This window comes from Erinaceus europaeus (assembly GCF_950295315.1).
Source record: "Erinaceus europaeus chromosome 6 unlocalized genomic scaffold, mEriEur2.1 SUPER_6_unloc_5, whole genome shotgun sequence".
Classification (NCBI taxonomy): Eukaryota; Metazoa; Chordata; class Mammalia; order Eulipotyphla; family Erinaceidae; genus Erinaceus; species Erinaceus europaeus.
The window spans coordinates 1,041,431-1,062,958 of record NW_026647158.1 but is presented as its reverse complement, the minus strand read 5'-3'; the positions used below and the strand labels follow the sequence as shown (position 1 = coordinate 1,062,958).

At 45.1% G+C, this 21,528-nt stretch overlaps 1 long non-coding RNA gene across 1 annotated transcript; it reads left to right on the top strand.

Annotated features, from left to right (window-relative positions):
* The first annotated feature begins 223 nt into the window (after window positions 1-223).
* On the top strand, window positions 224-4,594 carry LOC132536205 (uncharacterized). Its single transcript, XR_009547867.1, has 2 exons — window positions 224-310; window positions 4,437-4,594. It is a non-coding gene; the product is annotated as an uncharacterized LOC132536205 (long non-coding RNA).
* Window positions 4,595-21,528: the final 16,934 nt, after the last annotated feature.

Genomic DNA, 21,528 nt, shown 5'->3' with positions numbered 1-21,528 from the left:
CAAGTGTCTTTCTCTCCTGGTCTTCCCTTCTTCTCTTCTTCCCTTTGTCCCAGCTGCGTCCAGCACAGCGCCATGGAGCCCAGCGGCCTGCGCCCTAATGCCTCCTTGCCCCCACGCTGCATTGCATTGCATCGCACCCATAGGCCCCAGCGCTGGGGCTCGACCCCGTGCCCTGAGCACCTGGCCACGACTGTGCGGAGGCCCCCCCCGCGTGGAAGTACTGCTGAGGACTCGGGACAGTGCTGTGCCGGACAGCCTCGGCCAGGTCCATCTTGCTGGAGCCCATCTACTGGGATTCCTCCAATGCCAAGTAAGTGGCCCCAGGGGCCCTGTGCCCTCAATGGCTTGGGTATTGTGCCTGCCTGGGAAGGTGCTGGGTGGGGGGAGGGGCGAAGTCAGGGTGCAGCCGCTGAGGGGCCAGAGTCCCCGGGACCCTGTCCCCAGGCAGGGACACCCTAGAAGGGTGGCTGTGCACCCCCAGATCCAGCTGCTTTTGGCTTCTGGGAGCAGGAGCTCAGGGACCCCGCCAGAGAGTCTGGGAGGCTGGCCTTCCCTTTCCTTCCTTCCGGGAGAGGGGTCCTTGGGTCCCTGGGCTTCCCCAGCATGTCCATGCCAGCAGCTCCCAGCACCCCGAGGGTGAGGACCCTCTTGCGCAGGAGGATTCCGGGCAGTGTGCCTCCCGCCCACCCCAACCGCCCGGGCAGGAGGGGACCCAGGAACCCACCAGCCTGCTGTGGCTTCAGGAGCGGCCAAGCCCAGAGAACTTCTGTGCGCCCCCCCCACCCGAAATGTGCGACGGCTGTCCTTCCTCTCAGTGTGGTCCACGATGAGGTCCTCTGGGAAGATGGTTTGGAATCTTGAACTTCGAGTTTGGCCTGGGGCAACATGGCGAGCCAAGCTCCCAGACTAAGGTGAAGGCTGGGGCTCGGGGTGTGGGTCCAGGTTGGGGGTCTCCTGGCATTTCTAGAAGTGGAGTGTTTTCTCTACCTCTGTCTCTCTCGTAAGAGACATGCCTTTCAGAGAAGTGCCCCAGGCCTGCTGGCGTGAACCCATGTGGAGCTGTGCTGGGCTGTGAATTGAGTCTGGGCTGAGGGTCTGGCACTTTGCAACCTGCTGGTCCAGGGAGGCCACTCTCAGTGCCCCCCCTACCCCCCCACCCCTTCCGGAAGGTTTGGGCCTGGCTGGGCTCCATGTGCGGTGGGGGTGGGCGGGGGGCGCCTGGGGCTCTTGTGTCTGCTGGGACAGTCCTGGGGGGACTGCAGTCCGCCTGTGCACAATGAGATGGCCAGTGCGCTGGCAGGTGGGAGCTGCACTAGGAGCTGGGCAGAGCCAGGCAGGAGCCAATCTTGGAGCTGGGTAGGAACCGGGCAGAAATCGCGGTTTTAAAACAAAGGAAGTTAAAAAGGAAAATAAAATGTTACTTATTAATACAAAAAAGAGAAGCAGAGCATGACTATGGCACATGCAATGCTGTGGACTGAATTCAGGACTTAATGCCGACAGATCCATTGCCTTAGCCATTCTGCAATTCTAGAGTATAAATAGGTTATTTTATTTTTTTGTTGTTGTTGTTACCAAGGTCTCATTGTCTCCCTTTCTTTTTTTTTTCTTTTCTATTCTTTTCCACTCTTTCTTTATTTTTATTTATTTTTCCTTTCTGTTGCCCTTGTTGCTTAACATTGTTGTGGTTATTAATGTCGTTGTTGTTGGATAAGACAGAGAGAAATGGAGAGAGGAAGGGAAGACATAGAGGGGGAGAGAAAGACAGACACCTGCAGACCTGCTTCACCACCTGTGAAGGGACTCCCGGGCAGGTAGGGAGCCAGGGACTCGAACCAGGATCTTTCCGCTAGTCCTTGAGCTTTGCGCCATGTGTGCTTAACCAGCTGTGCCACTGCCCAACTCCAACTGTCTCCATCTCTTAACACTTTTTAAATAAGATTATAATATAGTACTAGCTGCAGATGATATAAAATTTAAGATTATAATATAGTACTGGCTGCAGATTGGCTTTTTTGAAAAAAATCATGGTAATATTGTTCTCTTAACTGTACATCTTTTAAGTAATACAAAGACTTTTAAAAATTTTTTCTCAAATATTGTGCCTGGGGATCAATCCCACCCAGAACCTTGCACCTGCATGGGACAGCTAGAAGCCTCCCCGCCAGTCTCCATTCTGTATCCTTTAAGAGAGGGAGACATGCAAAGCACTGCTCCTCTATGCACGGAGTCCCTCCCATTGCCTGCCTGCGGTGTGTACTTGCAGTGTCGAGGATCAGACCCCCAGCCACATACTATATAAAGCATGTGCTTTACCCCCTGAGCTGCCTTCAGATCCTGAGTTTGATCCCTGGCATTGCATGTACCAGAATGATGCTCTCATTCTCTCTCATGAATAAAAAGTTATGTTATGTTATACTATGTTTTTAAGAAACGTATGTTATGTTGTGTTTTCTGTTTAAGAAACAGACAACCTGCACCTATATTTAGGCTGGTAACTGGACTCAACAGTAGTCCAGGCCTACTTAAAATCCAGAATCAACAAATTTAGAACCAAGGCAAAGGAGAGAACAGTTATACAATCTTTTTTTTGAAGACACTGAGTAGCTTCTTTTCATTGGTCTACATGTACTACAGAAGGGGGTAGAGGGGCACAGAAGCAGCAGTCTAGCATATGCAGTGCTTGGGATTGGACTCAAGAACTACAATTTAGAAGCTCTGAGTTCTTCCATTGTGCAACTTACCCATCTTCAGAGATAGTTTTCCTTTGTTTTGTTCTAAAGACCTTATTTATTCATTAAGGAGAGAGATACGAGCAGGAAGGATCACTGGGGATTGAACTTGGGACCTCATGCCTGAGAATCCTGTACTTTATCCACTCTACCTCCTCCTCCCAGAATACTGATAATTTGGCTTTTATTGGAATTTGAACTACTAAAGAAACACTCTTGGGGTCCAGTTGGTAGCGCAGCAGGTTAGAAGCACATGGCATGAAGCGCAAGGATGGGTATTGGGATCCCGGTTTGAGCTCCCCACCTGCAGGAATGTCACTTCAGAAGAGGTGAAGCAGGCCTACAAGTGTGTATATCTTTCTCTCCCTGTCTCTGTCTTCCCCTCCTCTCTCCATTTCTCTGAACTATCCAACAACAATAACAACAATGATAAACAACAAGGGCAACAAAAGGGAAAATATAGCCTTCAGGAGAAGTGGATTCATAGTGTAGGCACTGCGCTCAGCAATAACCCTGGAGACAAAAAAAAAAAATAGATTCTGCCCTGTGTGTGTCCTGCACTGGCAGCTCTTTTCTTGACATATTGGTTGTGTATGCATGTAGCTATGTCAAGTATAAACATCTTAAGGGCATACACAATAGAATGATCTCACTCTTAGTCTGTAAACTGCTCTATATCAGACTTGTTATCTCCATTTTAGTGATTATATCAGATTCTCTGTTTACTTTTCAAATTCTGACCTTATGCCAATGATGTAGGCATAATTCAGGGCTATCAAATAAGACAGGCTTACTTTTAGCCGAAAGGGCCCTGTTGACCACTATCTGAGTTTACCCTGATGTGGCCAAAACACTGAGGAAGCTGGAAACAGAACTACAAAGATGACAAAGAATTTCTAACATAACTGCTTTTAGTACATAGCTGCCAGTAAGAAAGAAATGGATCACATAAGTGATCAGACATTATAAGTTTCAGGGTCCCCAACAAGCTGGCTCTTCCCTGAGACAGGTGCATTCTTATGAAGAATATTGTTTGCATTATCTATTTATTTATTGTGCTGAGCTGAGGAATTAACCAAGGGCCTTACACATGTACAATACTACAGTGCACTCCACCCACCTTATTATTTTCCACTCTGTATCCTGATTGAATAAATACAGAGATAAATAGAGAAGGAAAAACAATGGGAAAACACGAGGATATCATTCCTCCAGCCCGAGAGCCCCTTGGTGCTCCTAGTGAAGTTTAGATCTTCCCACCAACTGCCTACTAGCCTATTATTTATACTCACTTACCTATCTACATACTTCTGTGTCGCTTAGGGGTCTCACACCTGTATGATCTCACCACTCAGCAACCCTCTCCTAGTCAATTTTCTTATTCTGTTGATTCTTGGGGGGCACAGAGGGAAAAGCAGAAAGATTAAAGAGACCACAGTACCACTCTACCATCCATGGAGCTCCTCCCTTGTCCCCAGTGCTCCTCATAGCACTGTGGGATCACTCTATTTATATTAAAAGCCAGTACACTGAGAGTCCCACTTTAGTGACTCTGCTATATTGGGTAACCACATTAATAGCAATCCTTTTTTGATATGAACTCATGTCTTTAAAGAAGCAAAATAAGTATACACTTAACTCTCTTCTTGATTTCTCCTTTACTCCCAGCAATTGTATTTGTGTCATAATTCTCTTTTATTCTAGGATTTTTTATGTGGGGAGAAGTGCCTGGATCAACCAATTCAGAAGCTGCTCCAATCAGCAGATGAAGAAGCCATTACTGCATTTTTGGAAGAAAACTTTAAATCTCCCAAATGAATGATGACTCATTATTGACATTATGGTAACGTTTATGTTATCTATCCAATATGTGAAATGGATCTTTTTTAAGAAGCAGACCGAAGGATCAGGGAAATGGCTCGGCACCTCATATTCAGGAACAATCCTCTGGAACCTTGTTCTGGTTTCTCTCTTAAAGCAAAATAAATCTAAAAAGTAAAAAAGAATAGATTGGCACATGGAAATACTCTGCTATTTATTTTGCTTTTTTTTTTTAGAGGGAGGGGGTTTGTTTGTTTGTTTTGGAGGTAGTTTTGGGCAAAGCATGCTCTCTATACTGAGCTCTGTTCCAGGACCAGAATTGTCTTGTGATGTTATGGAAATCTTTGAAAGCTTTTGAAACATAACATAAAATACACAGCCATCAGGGTTATCACTTGGAGCTCAGTGTCTATATGACTCCACTGCTCCCAGCACTTTTTGTTGTTGTTTGTTTTCTTTCTTTTTGATAGAGGGTGAGAGAGAGAGTGAAATAGAAAGTAAGAGAGTAGTAGCACTGCTCTAGAAGCTTCCACCCTGCAGGCACTCATATGGTGGCTGAAGTTTCAAACCTGGCTCCTTACTTTTGGTAACCTGGATGCTCACTGGATGAGTCACCTACCAGCTCAAAGTTCTTCACCACAAGAAGCTGGAATACGCATTCTTTTCAAATCCACACAGCGCATCCTCCAGGATAGACCACATGTTAGGCTACAAAGACAGTATCAACAAATTCAAGAGCACTAAAATCATCCCAAGCATCTTCTCAGACCACAGTGGAGTAAAGCTAACACTCAACAACAAACATAAAATTACTAAAAGTCACAAAATTTAAACTCAACAACATACTGCTGAATAACCACCCAGTCAAAGAGGAACTCAAGCAAGAAATTCAAATGTTTCTAGAAACAAATGAAAATGAAGACACAGGCTACCAAGATATTTGGTACACAACTAAAGCAGTACTTAGAGGGAAACTCATAACTATACTAGCACTCATTACAGAACAAGAAAAAGCTCAAGTAAAGGACTACACTGCACGCCTTAAAGACTTAAAAGAAGAACAAAGGAACCCTAAGGCATCCAGAGGGACCGAAATGGCAAAAATTAGAGCTGAACTAAACAACATGGAAAATAAGAGAACCATACAAAAGATCAATGAAGCCAAATGTTGGTTATTTGAAAAATTAAACAAAATTGTCAAACCCTTAGACTCACTAGAAAAAGGGAGATGGGCTTGAAGACAGAAAAGATATAGAATTGTAAATGATAGAGGAGATAGCACAACAGACACCACAGAAATCAAAAAAATTAAGTGAACCTTCTACAAACTACATGCCACTAGCTTATGAATTTGGAAGCTTCTGTACAGCCAAAGAAACTATCACCCCTCACAGAATGGGAGATCTTCACATGCCATACATCAGACAAGAGACTAATCAGTAAAATATAAAAAGAGCTCAGCAAACTTAGCACCAAAAAAGCAAGTGACCCCATCCAAAAATGGGCAGAGGATATGAACAAAACATTCACATCAGAGGAGATCCAAAAGGCTAACAAACATGAAAAACTTCTCCAGGTCGCTGATTGTCAGAGAAATGCAAATCAAGACAACACTGAGATACCACCTCACTCCTGTGAGAATGGCATACATCAAAAAGGACAGCAGCTACAAATGCTGGAGAGGCTGTGGAGACAGAGGAACCATTCTGCACTGCTGGTGGGAATGTAAATTGGTCCAGCCTCTGTGTAGACCAGTCTGGAGAACTCTCACAAGCTAGACATGGACCTTCCATAAGACCCAGTAATTCCTCTCCTGGGGATATACTCCAAGGACTCCATAACACCCAACCAAAAAGATATGTGTAAACCTATGTTAATAGCAGCACAATTTGTAATAGCTAAAACCTGGAAGCAACCCAGGTGCCCAGCAACAGATGAATGTCTGAGAAGCTGTGGTATATATACACAATGGAATACTATGCAGCTACTAAGAACAATGAACCCACCTTCTCTGACCCATCTTGGATGGAGCTAGAAGGACTTAAGTGAACTAAGTCAGAAAGATAAAGATGAGTAGGGGATGATCCCACTCATCAACAGAAGTTGAGAAAGAAGAACAGAAAGGGAAACTAAAAGCAGGATCTGACTAAATCTAGGGTAGGGCACCAAAGTAAAAACCCTGTAGTGAGGGGGAGGGTGGACATTCGGCTTCCTGGGGGGTCTGGGGTGGATGGGGGTGGGAGGGAACACAGTCTTTTGGTGGTGAGAATGGTGTCTATGTACATCCCTATTAAATGGTAGTCATATAAATCATTAACTAATATGAGAGGGGAAAAATTGATTGTATGTCTTAAACTTTTAAAAACACAGACTGAGTCTTTATAATACTAGGCTGAGTGTTTGATATGTTGACTCTCTCAAAAGCTAGATGAGGGAGAACAGAAGCAACCTGTGGCACAGCTTTATACAAGATGTTGGTTATTGTACAGCAAATCCTAACAAAGGGACTTTTCAAAGTTAACCCAATGACCAAACAATGTAATGATAACAATAACTATCCATTGTCTTCTTGAACCCTAAGACAGCAGGAACCTCACATTTCCACTATAGAGCCTATATTCCCCCAGTTTTGGAACCCTAGGGTGGGGTGCACTTTCCTGCATGCTTTTCTCAATTCATATCAAATAATATTGCATCCACCGATCACAACCTAACCAACGCAGCGAGTGCCACCTCAGCATGCTTCACTTCATACTGTGTTCAGAGACTTCAGGTGTGAAATGACAACCCTTCAGCTTCATTACTTGGGTGTGACCGTTCCTTTCATAGTATTCTCTAATTCCTTTCCAGGTGGTTCACTTCCTAACAAAGTCCCAAAACCTAGATATAGACCAGGTCCTCTGAGATAGAGAATATGTTCACACGTATCTATAAACTAGTGCAAAATATATACCTGAAAGCAAAAGTACACAATAGTCTGCAGTGAGTACCCCCCCCCAACTATTCATCTGCACTGTTCCAGCCTTTAGGTCCTTGATTGTTCAACAATTTGTTTGGCTTTGTATGTTAACTCTCTTTTCAGCCACCAGGTTCCAGATGCCAGCAGGATGCCTACCAGACTTCCCTGGACAGACGAGCCCACTAGTGTGTCCTGGATCTCTGCTTCCCCAGAGACCCACCCCACTAGGGAAAGAGAGAGGCAGGCTGGGAGTATGGATCGACCAGTCAATGCCCATGTTCTGCAGGGAGCAAATACAGAAGCCAGATCTTCCACCCTCTACAACCCACTATGACCTTGGGTCCATACTCCCAGAGGGAAAAAGAATAGAAAGGGTATCAGGGGAGGGGATGAGATATAGAGATCTGGTGGTGGGAGTTGTGTGGAGTTGTACCCCTTCTATCCTACAGTTTTGTTAATGTCTCCTTTTTAAGATAAATAAATCTGGAAGAAGGGCAGAGGGTAGATAGCATAATGGTTATACAGCCTCTCATACCTGAGGCTTTGAAGTCCCAGGTTCGATCCCCCACATCACCATAAGCCAGAGCTGATCAGTGCTCTGGTGAAAAAAATGAATAAATAAAAATAAAAAAAGAATCTGTAAGAAATGGAAAATTCCTAGAAACATACACACTTCTAAAACTGAACTAGGAAGAACTATAAACCTACATGCACCAATCACAGACAAAGAAATGAAAACAGTTATTAAGATCTTCCCAACAACAAAAGTCCAGGACCAGATGGCTTTATAAATGAATTCTACAAAACCTTCAGGAAATAGTTAATACCTATACTTTTTCTTTATTTATTTTTCCTTTTTTGTTGCCCTTGTTGTTTAACGTTGTGGTTATTAATATCGTTGTTGTTGGATAGGACAGAGAGAAATGGAGAGAGGAGAGGAAGACAGAGAGGAGGAGAGAAAGACAGACACCTGCAGACCTGCTTCACCGCTTGTGAAGCGACTCCCCTGCAGGTGGAGAGCCGGGGGCTCAAACTGGGATCCTTACGCAGGTCCTGGCGATTTGCGCCACGTGCGCTTAACCCGCTGTGCCACCACCCGACTCCCATATCTATACTTTTAAAGCTCTTCCAAAAGATTGAAGAAACAGGAACACATCCTTCCACCTTCTGTGAATACAACATCACCCTGCTCCAAAAGTAGACAGGGACACAACAAAAAAAGGAAAGCTCAAGACCAATATCTCTGATGAACATAGATGCTAAATCATTGAACAAGATCCTAGTCAACCTGATACAGCAGTATAACAAAATGATTGTTCATCACAACCAAGTGGGATTTACTCCTGGAATGCAAGCCTAGTTCAATATGAATAAGTCAATCAACAGCATTCACCACATCAATGAAAGCAAAAACAAAAATCACATGATTATCAGTAGATGGAGAGAAAGCCTTTGACAAAATCCAACACCCATTCATGCTCAAAACTCTACAAAAAATGGGAATAGACGGGATATTTGTCAAGATAGTGGAATCCATATATAGCAAACCTACAGCCAACATCATACTCAATGGACAGAAACTAAAAACATTCCCCTTCAGGTCAGGGACTAGACAGGGCTGCCCATTATCACCATAACTGTTCAACATAGTATTGGAAGTTCTCTCCACAGCAATAAGGCATGAGAAAGGAATCAAAGAAAGGGAAGAAATGCCAAAGGTTCACCACTTTTATAGCCAAAGGCCCCACCTACAGCTATAAACACTGCCATTTCTGGGTGGTGCCTTCTCTCCCTCAACACCATGACTCATCCAGGAAAGACTCACCCCTGCTCTCTCTATGCCCTGAGCCTCTGCCTCCTGCTCCTGCTCCCACTCCAGCTTCTGCCTGATTTCCTGGGTCCACATGGGTCTGCACTTCTGCTCTCAGAGGAGGCAACAGGACCCAGGGTTTGGAGACCACACCCCGAGTCCACCAGGAGTCACAGTGCACAGGGGGATCTCAGTCCTGCTGGAGAGACATAGGGAACGCTCAGTGGGTCTTAGACTTCAGCCACATGGCCATGTCCTTGACGTCACTGCTTCCCACCTGGAGCTTCCAGAAGCTTCTTCAAAGGTGCTTCTGCTGTCTGACGGCAGAAGACCCGAGTGTCTCCAGAGGTTAAGAGACAGCGGTTGGGATTGTGCCCATATATCGACTCTGTCCCATAAACCCAGAGGCCCCCCTTAAGATGATGGCAAAAGGAAAACAGACAAACAGCAAAAGACAGAAGGCAACAGTGAGGTGAACACTGAACCTTTGAAAGTTCACTGAAATGTTTCGCGTGAGAAGGCCTTTACTCTGTGCTTCATTTTGTCCCACCAGAGCTGGGACTCCACACCTGCCCAACTCCACCATTCCTAGAGGCCGTTCTTTATCTTCTTTTTCCAATTTTTCTTTTGATGGAGCACCCAGATGGGTGGGGGAGACAGTGGCACACACTATAGAGCACAGCTGCTATAATGTACAAGGACCCAGGTTCAAGTCCTGTGCCCTCAACCCTGGGGAGAGGAGGCTTCACAGAGCAGTTAAGCAGAGCAGCAGGTGTCTCTCTCCCTTTCTGTATATCTTTCTTTCCTCTTTCATTTTCCCTATTAAAAATAAACACAATCACATGCAGCACTGTTCATCTGCTCCTGAGGTCTTGCCCCTTGAGGAGGGGACCACCAGGGACTTGAACCCAGGTCCCCTACCAGGTGAGCCAGCACCTAAGCCATGGCCTTTGCCCTGAGCCCTCTCATCGCACATGCCAGGGGCAGTGATGTGGACATGGACACAAACACAGAGCCCAAACCATTTAATTCTTACTGTGTTAACTTATGACTTTGGAGTCCTACAGGCCTTGCACAACTATGAACATGACACAGCATAGCCAGGACTGAACATGTTAAGAAAATAACTGAACAGTCTGGGTCTTGGGATTCAGCATGCAGATAAATGTAGATGCACTTGCATTTTCCCACCAGTTGTTAGAAGTTCTCTTCCATTGGAATGAACTGCATATTGGAATTTAAACATACTTCTGAAGGAAGCTCAGTGAGTTACTATTATTGAAGTGAGGAAGCACAGTTTCATTCAGAGCATAGCGTTCTTAGCACATCAGTGTGCAGACATGAAGCCTGGCTGCAGGTGGGCACCAACTGAGGACTTTTTAGACCCCAGAGGTTCTGTTCTGTCACAGGATGATGGTCTTCCTCTGGGGGCCTGATCTCAGTGCTGAATAGCTCCAGGTGAAACTCCCTGTGCTGCACATTTGGAGGGACAGCCTCGGGGCTCCAGGGACATTGACATCAACTTTGAGAAGCAGCCTTGGTTAGTCCTGTGAGTGACCACACACGTCTGGATTGGCAAGAGCATGCTCAGAGAATATGAAGATAAGATTAAGACAGAGTGTTGCCAGTGGTGGTGGCCAGGCTGGTGAGGAAGCCTAGATGCAGAGATCGGCACCACAGTAACAGTGTGTGGAGTGTTGTTCTGGGGACCCTTCTGAGCAGCTCATGTTCTTTGGAAGCACATGTCAGGCTGTTCTGTAACTTAGAGTCTTTCCATTTTTCCTTTAAAAACAGAAACTGATGTGACTGACTTTGACCCATATCTAAATGAAGGAATGGAGGCTTGTCTCACTGACACTGTGGACATAAATATGTTGATGTCAGGGAGTCTGTTGGTAGCACAGGTGGTCATGTGCTGGTGGTGCAAAGCACAAGGACCGGAGTAGGGATCCCGGTTCAGACCCGACTCCCCTCTTGCAGTGGAGTCCCTTCACAAGCAGTGAAGCCCGTCTGCAGGTTTCTATGTTTCTCTCCCACTCTCTGTCTTCCCCTCCTCTCTCAATTTCTCTTGTCCTATCCAACAATGACCACATCAATAAGAACAACAGTAATAGCTGAAACAAAGAAACAAACAAAACAAGGGCAACAAAAGCGAATAAATAAATAAAATATTTTAGCAATGTTGATGTCTGGGAACAGGTCTTATAATAATTTTAGCTAAAAATGCCAGTGAGAATTGTAAACCCTCCCCCAAGTTTATATTGTTCCTGCAGTTATTCACAGTGGCATTTTAGATGAATTCAAAGTGTGTTTACTACATTTTGGTGACTGGAGATAGCTCATATGTTAGAGTGCATGCCTCCCATGTTTGAGTCCCTGCATTGGAGCATCAGCACCATACATGGCCTCAGTCCCTTCATGGGTGGTGACAGGTGCTGTGATGACTCTGTCTCTCTTTCTCCAACTGCACTCTCTCTCTCTCTGAAAATTTATTTTAAATATTATACACTTGGGCATTAGGGCCACTCAGTAGCACTGTACAGGTGGCAGGGCCAGGATTAGTCCCTGCAGTGATTAAAATAAATCAAGAGCCAGGGAGAGAGTGTTGTTGAGGCGGTCTGGTGTCGGGCTGCACCGCGGAGAAGAGAGTGGACGTCCAGAGCAAAGGGGTACACAAATCTTTATTATAGGATGGGGGGGTTGGTTCAGACCACGTGGAGCCAGCCGACAATGGCCGACCACGGGGGGCAGGGGGAGAGCAGGGAGCGAGACCTCAGACAGGGAGAGCTGAGAGCCCAGAGAGGGGGGGGGTGAGGGGGCTTTTTATTGGGCGACAACCAGAGGTGATGTGTAGGGCCAGGATTGGTTGAAGGGGGCAATGCTAGGGTTTCGCACGGTGTGACGTGTAGGGCCAGGATTGGTTGAAGGGGGCAAGCTAGGGTTTTGTGCTGCGTGACGTGTAGGGCCAGGATTGGTTGAAGGGGGCAATGCTAGGGTTTCGCACAGCTGCATAGTAAAACCTGGGGGCGGAGACTGCATCAGAATAACTCCTCAGCAACAAGAGAGCATAATGGTTTTGCAAATGACATTTATGTCAGAGGCTCCAGGGTCCCAGGTTCAAACCCTGCTACCACCATAAGCCAGATCTGAGAAGAGCTCTGAAAAAAAAAGAAATTAAATTCAAATAAGTCTCCTTTCAAATGAGCTCTTCCAAGGAGCCTTCCTTGTTTTTCCTCTCCACAGTGTCAGTCAGGTTTCATGTTCCACCTTTACTCCCTCACTTCCCTCTTTGTTTTTTTCTGGGTGATATTTCCAGGAGTCTAGAATCACACTGTGATTGGTGGTCTCTTCTGTTGAATTTCTGTCTTCCCCATTCAAAAGTTGGTTGCATGAGAATTGGGCCTTTTTTTTTCCCTCACTATAGGACACTATTTCATTTCTTCAGGAAAATAACTTAAATATGTAGGCCAATCTGTAGATGCAGATAAGAATTCATTAGTAGCCACTTGTGGTGGACGGTCATTAGCACCTTGGGGTCCAGAACCTGGACAGGGTTGGAAACTTCCCCTAGAAGCTGCATGGACATGTCTGAAACATACAGTCTTGCAAACCAAGGTCTCATCCAAAACTGTTAATGATGCCTGACAGAGGCAGAATGTTGAGGTGGTTGTGTGTCTAGTGGTAAATAAAAGACAGTTGTCTATCTAGCTTCCTGAACAACTAGGAAAACCACAGCCCACAGTTCTCAAGTTTAGGAACTATATAGCCCCCATTTAGAAACAGCCCAAATGCCCTTTGACAGATGACTGGATAAAAAAGTTATGGGACATGTACTCAATGAAGTATCACTTGGAAAATAAAAAAGATGATATTGTGTCCATTGGGATAAAATGGATTATACTTAGTGGATGAGTAAGGAGGTAAGGGACAGCTACAGAATGGTTTCACTCACATTCAGAATGTAGAGAATTAAACACACAAATGTGAAAAAAAAGATGTGCAGCTTTATCTAAGAATGTGGGAGAACTATAATGGTTACCAGGGGGTGAGGTGGGGACACAGATGTTTGGTAATGGGAGCAGTGAGAAACTGTACTCCTAAATTAGGGGGGAAAAAGAAAGGAGGAAAGAGGAAGACAGAGACAGAAGGATACAGAAAAATGAGGAATGTTATACAGGTACTAACAACTGAATTTATTGTAAGCCATTAATCCCCCAATTAAAAAAAGAGATGAAGTAGGAATTCAGTAAAACATTTTTGAAATTTGAAAGTAGTGATAGAGGTGGAAAAAAAAGCTTAGGTGAGTTTAAAGGTATCATGAGCAGATAAATATATATGTCTGACTCTGTCCTTGTGAACATCCTGACCATGATACTATAATCTAGGCAAGTACTACCACTGAGTCAGTAGAACTAAAAGTCCTTTCTTACACCTGCATGTGAGGCTGCTGTCATCTCACAGCGAAGTACTGGTTTTTAAAGATCAACAGTGGGGGCACTGCTGGCCCCAGGGGGGCACTGCTGGCCCCAGGGGGGCACTGCTGGCCCCAGGAGGCTGTTCTGCAGTGTGTCAGTGATGTCAAGAGCCTTAGACTGTGACATCACAGCACAGCTCCAGTGGCCAAGGCTACTGCAGAATCTTCAGACTTGAGGACGAAGTTGGCAGTACTCGGGGTATTGTACTCTTACTTTACTTCAAAGTCAAGGAGTAAGAGTGAAGGATGTCTGCTTCCACCCAAAAGCCCTCCAGGCTTTCAGGGTGTCTTGGCTGGCTCTCCTGCTTGAGGTAGACTCTCTCTGTGCTGGGTGTGGTTGTCAGAGGAGCAGGGCAGTGATGGGAAGTGCTCTGGTTCATTCGCTCTGAAACATGGGAATGGACTCTGCTGGTCTTCAGCTCTGGTTTCATGAAGAGAGAGTCCTGTTCCTGGCACTCAGTCCTGCAGAATATGAGAAAGCAGGTTAGACCTTCTTAGGCAGACACTTCTCAGGGCCCCTGGGAGGGTTTTCTGTATAAATAATGAAATGAGTAAAATAATCTGCTGTGTTTGTCAAGAACTTTCATGTTCTATTGAATTGAGTTGTCATAGCTGTTAAGACTGGACAGTCCTATTGAAGTCCACCCATAGTTCAGTATTATTTAGCTACTTCCTTGCAGTTAGAGATATTTGGATCTTTTAGTGTTATTTTCTGATTCTGATAATTTTCCCCAAAGTGTAATAATTGCTTTAGACAAGATTGGAGTCAGTTTTCCAGATTCATATTACCTAAATTTTTAGACTTACCTGCAGCCACATTGCCCTCACCTCTCCACAGCTCTACATGCCATTTAATGTAACCTCTGCTAGTTCCAAGAGAATCTTCTTATTGTGTTGAAGATTTTTTATTTCTCTCTCCCTTTGTCTATTTGCTTGTTTTCTTCCTCGCAGCTCTGAGCGGCCTAGCTGCTTCCTCTAGCCCTCCCGTCTGGATTGTCTGGCGAGGCCCAGTGTCCTGACTTCAAACTGCTCCCTTCTCCATCAGTCCCTGAGCGACCTCATCTCTCACAGGGGCTCTTTATAACCCAGGGACTCCTGACTGGAAGTCTGGGTTTCTGTTTGGCGGATTAAAATAAATGACTAGCCTGTCATGTCACTGAGGATGTTAAGCATACAAACCTGCTGTCTATTTGAGCCCTTAGTGGCTGTGGTTGATGTGTTCCAGGCGGTCTTCTGAGGACTCAGCCACTTCTGAAGGAGAGGATGCTTGGGAGGGGCCCTGTGGCAGGCTGCTGCTGGCCACCACAGCCAAGGTCAAAAGGGGCCGCAGGAGGCAGGCGCGACAGCTGCACCTATACTCCAACGTCTTGCTCATCTCTAGCTCAAAGTCTGTAGATGCTCCATTTCCACGTATGACCTGGGGGTGGGACAGTGCAGGCCATGTGGGCCAAAGCAGCACTGAATGCTGCCTCCTGGTGCCACCTCCTGGGCTGGTTGGCTATAGTGGTTATGTTTTGCATGTGCAAGGCCCCAGCAGTGCAAAAAAAAATGTACACACATGGGGGGGAGGGAGAATGAGAGTGACTCTGTGACTGGAGAAGTTTCTGGCACTGGGTAGAAACAACTCAGCATAAATATCAGATCTGGTCTGTGACACTGCATATGCTTGTGTCATGTATTGTTCTCTCTGTCTCGCTCATCAGTCACCAAATGGATTTTAAAATTAGGCTACCTGGTGATCTGTTCCTCTCATCCTAAATCAATACTTGAAAAAAACTGGAAATAAATTTTTTTCATTCCTTTATGAAAAGGAATTGATTTTTTTTCCAATTGTGTTCTTTTGTATGAAGTCCTAAAATAAACTAGTAGGTCTGAAGTAAAAAGTGCATCACTTCTATTAATTTATGAGTTTTAATTATATACTATATACAATTAAATGTAACAAAATATAAGTTTCAGAATTTCAGCAACAGGAAAGGACACTTATTGTTCACTGAGTGGCATCTGTAAACACTGAAGTACAGAGTGCGGCCACACTGGAGCCTCAGCTCTGAGGGCTGGCTGCTTCCTGCCTTTGGTGAGATGTCTCCAGGATCAGTCAGCACACACAGTGCTCAGGCCCTTCTCCCCACTCTTGCTGAGCTGCCAGATGAGGACAGAGCTGCAGGAGCAGGTCTTCATGGGCTCGGCTGAGAGTACAGGGCAGAGTGACTGAGGTCTTCTTGCTGTCTCTCCAGGTTTGAAAGCAACTTCACGATCAAGCACTCAGTGCCCCTGCGTAGCCTGTGGGTGTCTGCCTACCTGGAGAGGTCCAGGACAGCCACCAGCAGAGACTGGAGGTCACTCATTGTAGGCTGGTCCAGGAACAGCTTCGTGGTCACTTTCTCGTAAGACCTCCATCTTGGTTTTCCATGTGGTCATGACTTTTACATCTAAAACATTTTCATCTGGTTGTTTGTAAAGCCAATTGCTCAAGCATGAAGTCTTTATTTCTCTCTCTCATTCTCTTCTGAACATTAAAAGGGAAAAACAAAAGAAAGCATGGGTCATCTGGGACAGTGTAATCATGCCTGAGAGGGCCAGCAGACAATGAAAGAAAAAAAGGACATAAGTATTTTGTGGAGTTGGATTTATTTCTTCCCAATTTCTTGCACTGCAGGTCTGTTCAGCAAAAGCAAGAGTGGCATTCCTGTCTGGAGAGGTATGTTTGCCAGTACATATTTTCTATCTTTCAAGTGTAATGAAATAATGCAGATATCTGTACAGCAGTGTGGCCCTCTCTCCTGCCCTGCCCCATGGTGGTGAGTTCTGGTTTAGAGCCACCTGCCACTCAGGCAGGTGTTGGTCCCTCCTTCACATATGTATCATACTCCATTATTGATTTCTGAGGGACTTGTGGTCAGCACTCTTTATTTTCCCTTCCTTACAACTTGTGATTGGAGACAACAGCTATTTTCAAAGGTGAATTGAAATTCCATAAACTGCAGACACTTATCATGGTGAGATGGGAAATTTTACCCATGTGAGATCAACTAGACCATAAACCATCACCCTTAATCCTGCACCCACACACACACTGTTGTTGAGTGAATCAATAGGCCCAGGTTTCCCCTTTGCATGATTCTCAAAACAAGTTTCCTGCCTTCCTTCCCCAGAGCCCTGGGCCATGGGTTCTCAGTCAGAAGTTGAGAGAAGTTGCAGATCTGGAGCTCCAGCCTCACAGACCATGTCATACTTTCCAGGGCTCCTCTCACTTGCCTGAACTAAAACTCCTTACTTTCCTGAGATTTAGACTTGACTTCAAAAGAATGCTCATCCACTTTGAAAAGTAGCACAGGATATTAAACATAGTAGCAACAAATACTGACTTGGGGGAAAAACAGACTAATAGCTCATCCTTTCTCCTTTCTTTTGGGTCCCTGTTGGATTTGATTAGCTGCATCTTTCTTGCTGACAGGGACCAGCCTGGAATGACTCCCCGGGACACCCTCCCTGCCCTGTACAGAGGGAGGATGGGGCATGCAGAAGGTTTTTTTTTTAAATTTCTTTATTGGGGAATTAATGTTCTACATTCAATAGTAAATACAATAGTTTGTACATGCATAACATTTCCCAGTGTTCCATATAACAATTCAACCCCCACTAGGTCCTCTGTCATCCTTCTTGGATTCTCTCCACCCACCCAACCCAGAGTCTTTTATTTTGGTGCAATATGCCAGTCCCAGTTCAGGTGCTTGCTACCTGTGTTTTCCTTTCTGATCTTGTTCAACTTCTGCCTGACAGTGAGATCATACCATATTCATCCTTTTGTTTCTGACTTATTTCACTTAACATGAATTTTTCAAGGTCCATCCAAGATCGCAAGATTGGCTGAAAATGGTAAAGTCACCATTTTTTATAAGTGATATATATATATATATATATATATATATATATATATATATATATATATATATAATAAATTTCTCAGCCACTCATCTGTTGTTGGAAACCTGGGTTGCTTCCAGGTTTTGGCTATTACAAATTGTGCTGCCAAGAACATATGTGTACACAGAGCTTGTTGGATGGGTGTATTGGGTTCCTTAGGATATAACCCCATGAGAGGAATTATAGGATCATAGGGTAGGTCCATTTCTAGCCTTCTGAGAATTCTCCAGACTGTTCTCCACAGTTGGACCAATTGACATTCCCACCAGCAGTTTAGGAGGGTTCCTTTGACCCCACAGTCTCTCCAGCATTTGCTGCTGTTGCCTTTTCAGATGTATGACATTCTTAGAGGAGTGAAGTGATATCTCATTGTTGTCTTTACTTGCATTTCTCTGACAATCAGAGACTTGGAACATTTTTTTTCATGTGTTTCTAGACCTTTTGGATCTCTTCTGTGGTGAATATTCTGTCCATGTCCTCCCCCCATTTTTGTAAGGGGTTATTTTTTTCTTGTTGAGATTTGCAAGTTCTTTATATATTTTGGTTATTAGCCTCTTGTCTGAGGTATGGCATGTAAAGATCTTCTCCCATTCTGTCAGGGATCTCTTGGTTTGGGTAGTAGTTTCTTTAGCTGTGCAGAAGCTTTTTAATTTGATGTAGTCCCATAAGTTTATACTTGCCTTAGTCTTCTTTTTAATTGGATTCGTTTCATTGAAGATGTCTTTAAAATTTATGTAGAAAGGGGTTTCTGCCAATATTTTCCTCTAAGTATCTGATAGTTTCTGATCTAACATCCAAGTCCTTGATCCACTTGGAATTCACTTTTGTATTTGGTGAAATATAGTGATTCCGTTTCATTCTTCTGCATGTTTCAACCCATTTTTTTTCCAACACCATTTGTTGAAGAGACTTTGCTTTCCCCATTTAATAGTCTGGGCACCTTTGTCAAACATTAATTGTCCATAGGTGAGGGGGCTTACTTCTGGGCTCTCAATTCTATTCCACTGGTCAGTGTGTCTATACATGTTCCAGTACCTAGCAGTTTTTATGACAAGTGCCCTATAATACAATTTGAGATCAGGGAGTGTGATGCCTCCGGTTCTGTTCTTTTTCTCAAGATTGTTTTGGCAATTATAGGTCTTTTCTGGCTCCAGATAAACATTTGTAGCATTTGTTCTATTCTCCTAAAAATGTGTTTGGGATCTTGATAGGAATAGCATTAAGGTTGTATATGGCTGTGGGTAGTATATTCATTTTAATTGTATTAATTCTTCCAACCCATGAGCATGGAATATCTTTCCACTTCTTTGTGTCTTTTTCAATTTCCTTGAGTAGTGACTCATAATTTTCAGTATACAAGTCTTTTACTTTTTTCTTTTTTATTTCAGAAAGGATTAACAAAACCATAGGGTAGGAGAGGTACAACTCCACACAATTACCACCACCCAATCTCCATAACCCACCCCCTCCCCTGATAACTTTCCCATTCTCTATCCCTCTGGGAGCATGGACCCAGGGTCATTGTGGGTTGCAGAAGGTAGAAGGTCTGGCTTCTGTAATTGCTTCCACGCTGAACATGGGCGTTGACTGGTTGGTCCATACTCCAAGTCTGCCTCTCTCTTTCCCTAGTAGGGTGGGTCTCTGGGGAATTGGAGCTCCAGGACACATTGGTGGGGTCTTCAGTCCAGGGAAGCCTGTCTGGCATCCTGATGACATCTGGAACCTGGTGACTGAAATGAGAGTTAACATACAAAGCCAAACAAATTGTTGAGCAATCATGGACCCAAAGCTTGGAATAGTGGAGAGGAAGTGTTAGGGGGATACTCACTGCAAACTCTAGTGTACTTCTGCTTTCAGGTATATATTTTGCAGTAGTTTATGGATACATGTGAACATAGGCTCTCTTTCACAGAAACTGGTGTATATCTAGGTTTTGGGACTTTGTTAGAAAGTGAACCACCTGAGTGGAATTAGAGTATACTATGAAAGGAATTAGAGTATACTATGAAAGGAAAGGTCTCACCCGAGTAATGAAGCTGAAAGGTTGTCATTCCACACGTGAAGTCTCTGGACACAGTCTGAAGTGAAGCATGTTGAGGTGGCAATTGTTGTGTTGATTAGGTTGAGATTGGCAGATGCAATATTATTTGATATGGATTGGGAGAGGCATACAGTAAAGTGGGCCCCATCCAAGGGTTCAAGGACTGGGGGAAGTAGAGGCTCTATAGTGGAGCTGTGAGGTTCCTGCTGTCTTAGGGTTCAAAAAGACAATGGATAGTTAATGTTATCATCACATTATTTGGTAATTGGGTTAACTTTGAAAATTCCTTTTGTTAGGGTTTGCTGTACAGTACCCAGTATCTTGTATATAGCTGTGGTATTGGTTGCTTCTTATCTACTTGGTCTAGGCTTTTGAGAGAGTCCACATATCAAATACACAGCCTATATATCCACCTGACTTTTATGGCTGGAAGGGTGGTTTCAAGCCAGCTGTAGTGGGACCCAGTTTCAATCAAGCATAGAGGGGCCAGGACCCGAGTTCAAGCCTCAAGGAGGTGAGACACGGATTCAAGACTCATGGGAAGAGGGTGCCCCTAAAGCGACCCAAGAGCTGCTCATGGGTCCCAAAGGCAAGTCACAGGAGTCAGGGACTGCTGGCTTTACTATACTCCTTTCGCATTAGCAGTAAACCTATGGCCAGTGCGGGAATTGAGCTAGAGTTAGTAATTAAAAGATAAGTCCCTCAGAGGGACTCACTCAGGGCTGCTGGCTCTGGCTGCTGCAGCTGCTATCCAGTGGGTGGGTGCAGGTATCTGGTCCTGTCAGTCCCTGATTCTTCAGAGGACCTGAGTGCCTCCAGCTCCACCCACTCTCCAGTCCAGCCCCCTCCCCCTCCGCAAGGATGCCCCCTTTTCCCCTTGCCCCCTGTCCCCCAGCTCCCCAACAGTCATCTACTGTGTGCCTCCCTGCGCTCCTTTCCTGCCAGCCTGCTGCTGCCCTCCAGAACTGGGGACCCTGGGCCAGCCCAGCTGCCATCTCACCATCCAGCAAGGGGACCAGCCCTAACCCCCTGCCACCACACCCACACACACACACACACACACAACTCTGCACTTATTTAGGGGCTCCCCTGCCTGCAGCCTGACCCCCAAACAGTCTCCTTCTGCCCCTCAACCCCCTTCTGACCCCTGCCATTGGCCCCACACACACACCTGGGCATGAGCAGCCCACACATGCACCTCTCTCCCCTCCCCCTCCACTCCATTTGCACTAAGAATGGGAAGAATCTTTTCCTCTGGGTGTCCCAGAGGGAGTTGGGTCTGTCCAATGTCCTGAGGAACCGGAACTGTAAACAAACCATCTACATTGTAACATTTGGGCCTCAGGCCACCCAGTCCCAAGTGCTCTGTGCAAGCCTAGGACTGGCGAAAACACCCCACTCTGAACACAAGGTCTGGCTGGGGCAGTGGCTCCTCCTGTGGACTCAGAGACAGGCAGAGACAGAGTTTTCAGGTTCAAAACCTGTACCTCCCAGATGCTGGTCCTTCAGTAAGGGTAAAAAAAAAAAAAAACGCTTTGATTTATTTATTTCTTTATTTTTTTAATTAGTGCTGCATGACTCTCCTGTGTGATGCCTGATTCTCAGTGAAACAAGGGAAAAAAATCTTTTTGGGAGGGAGCAGGACCAAGATGCAGGCAGGTGGACTCCGTGGAGGGTGGATGGGTAGATGCCCCATGCCCTGGCTCCAGAGCCCCAGCTACTGTTCCAGGAGCTCTCTGATTCCAGAGATCCCCCTGTGTCTTC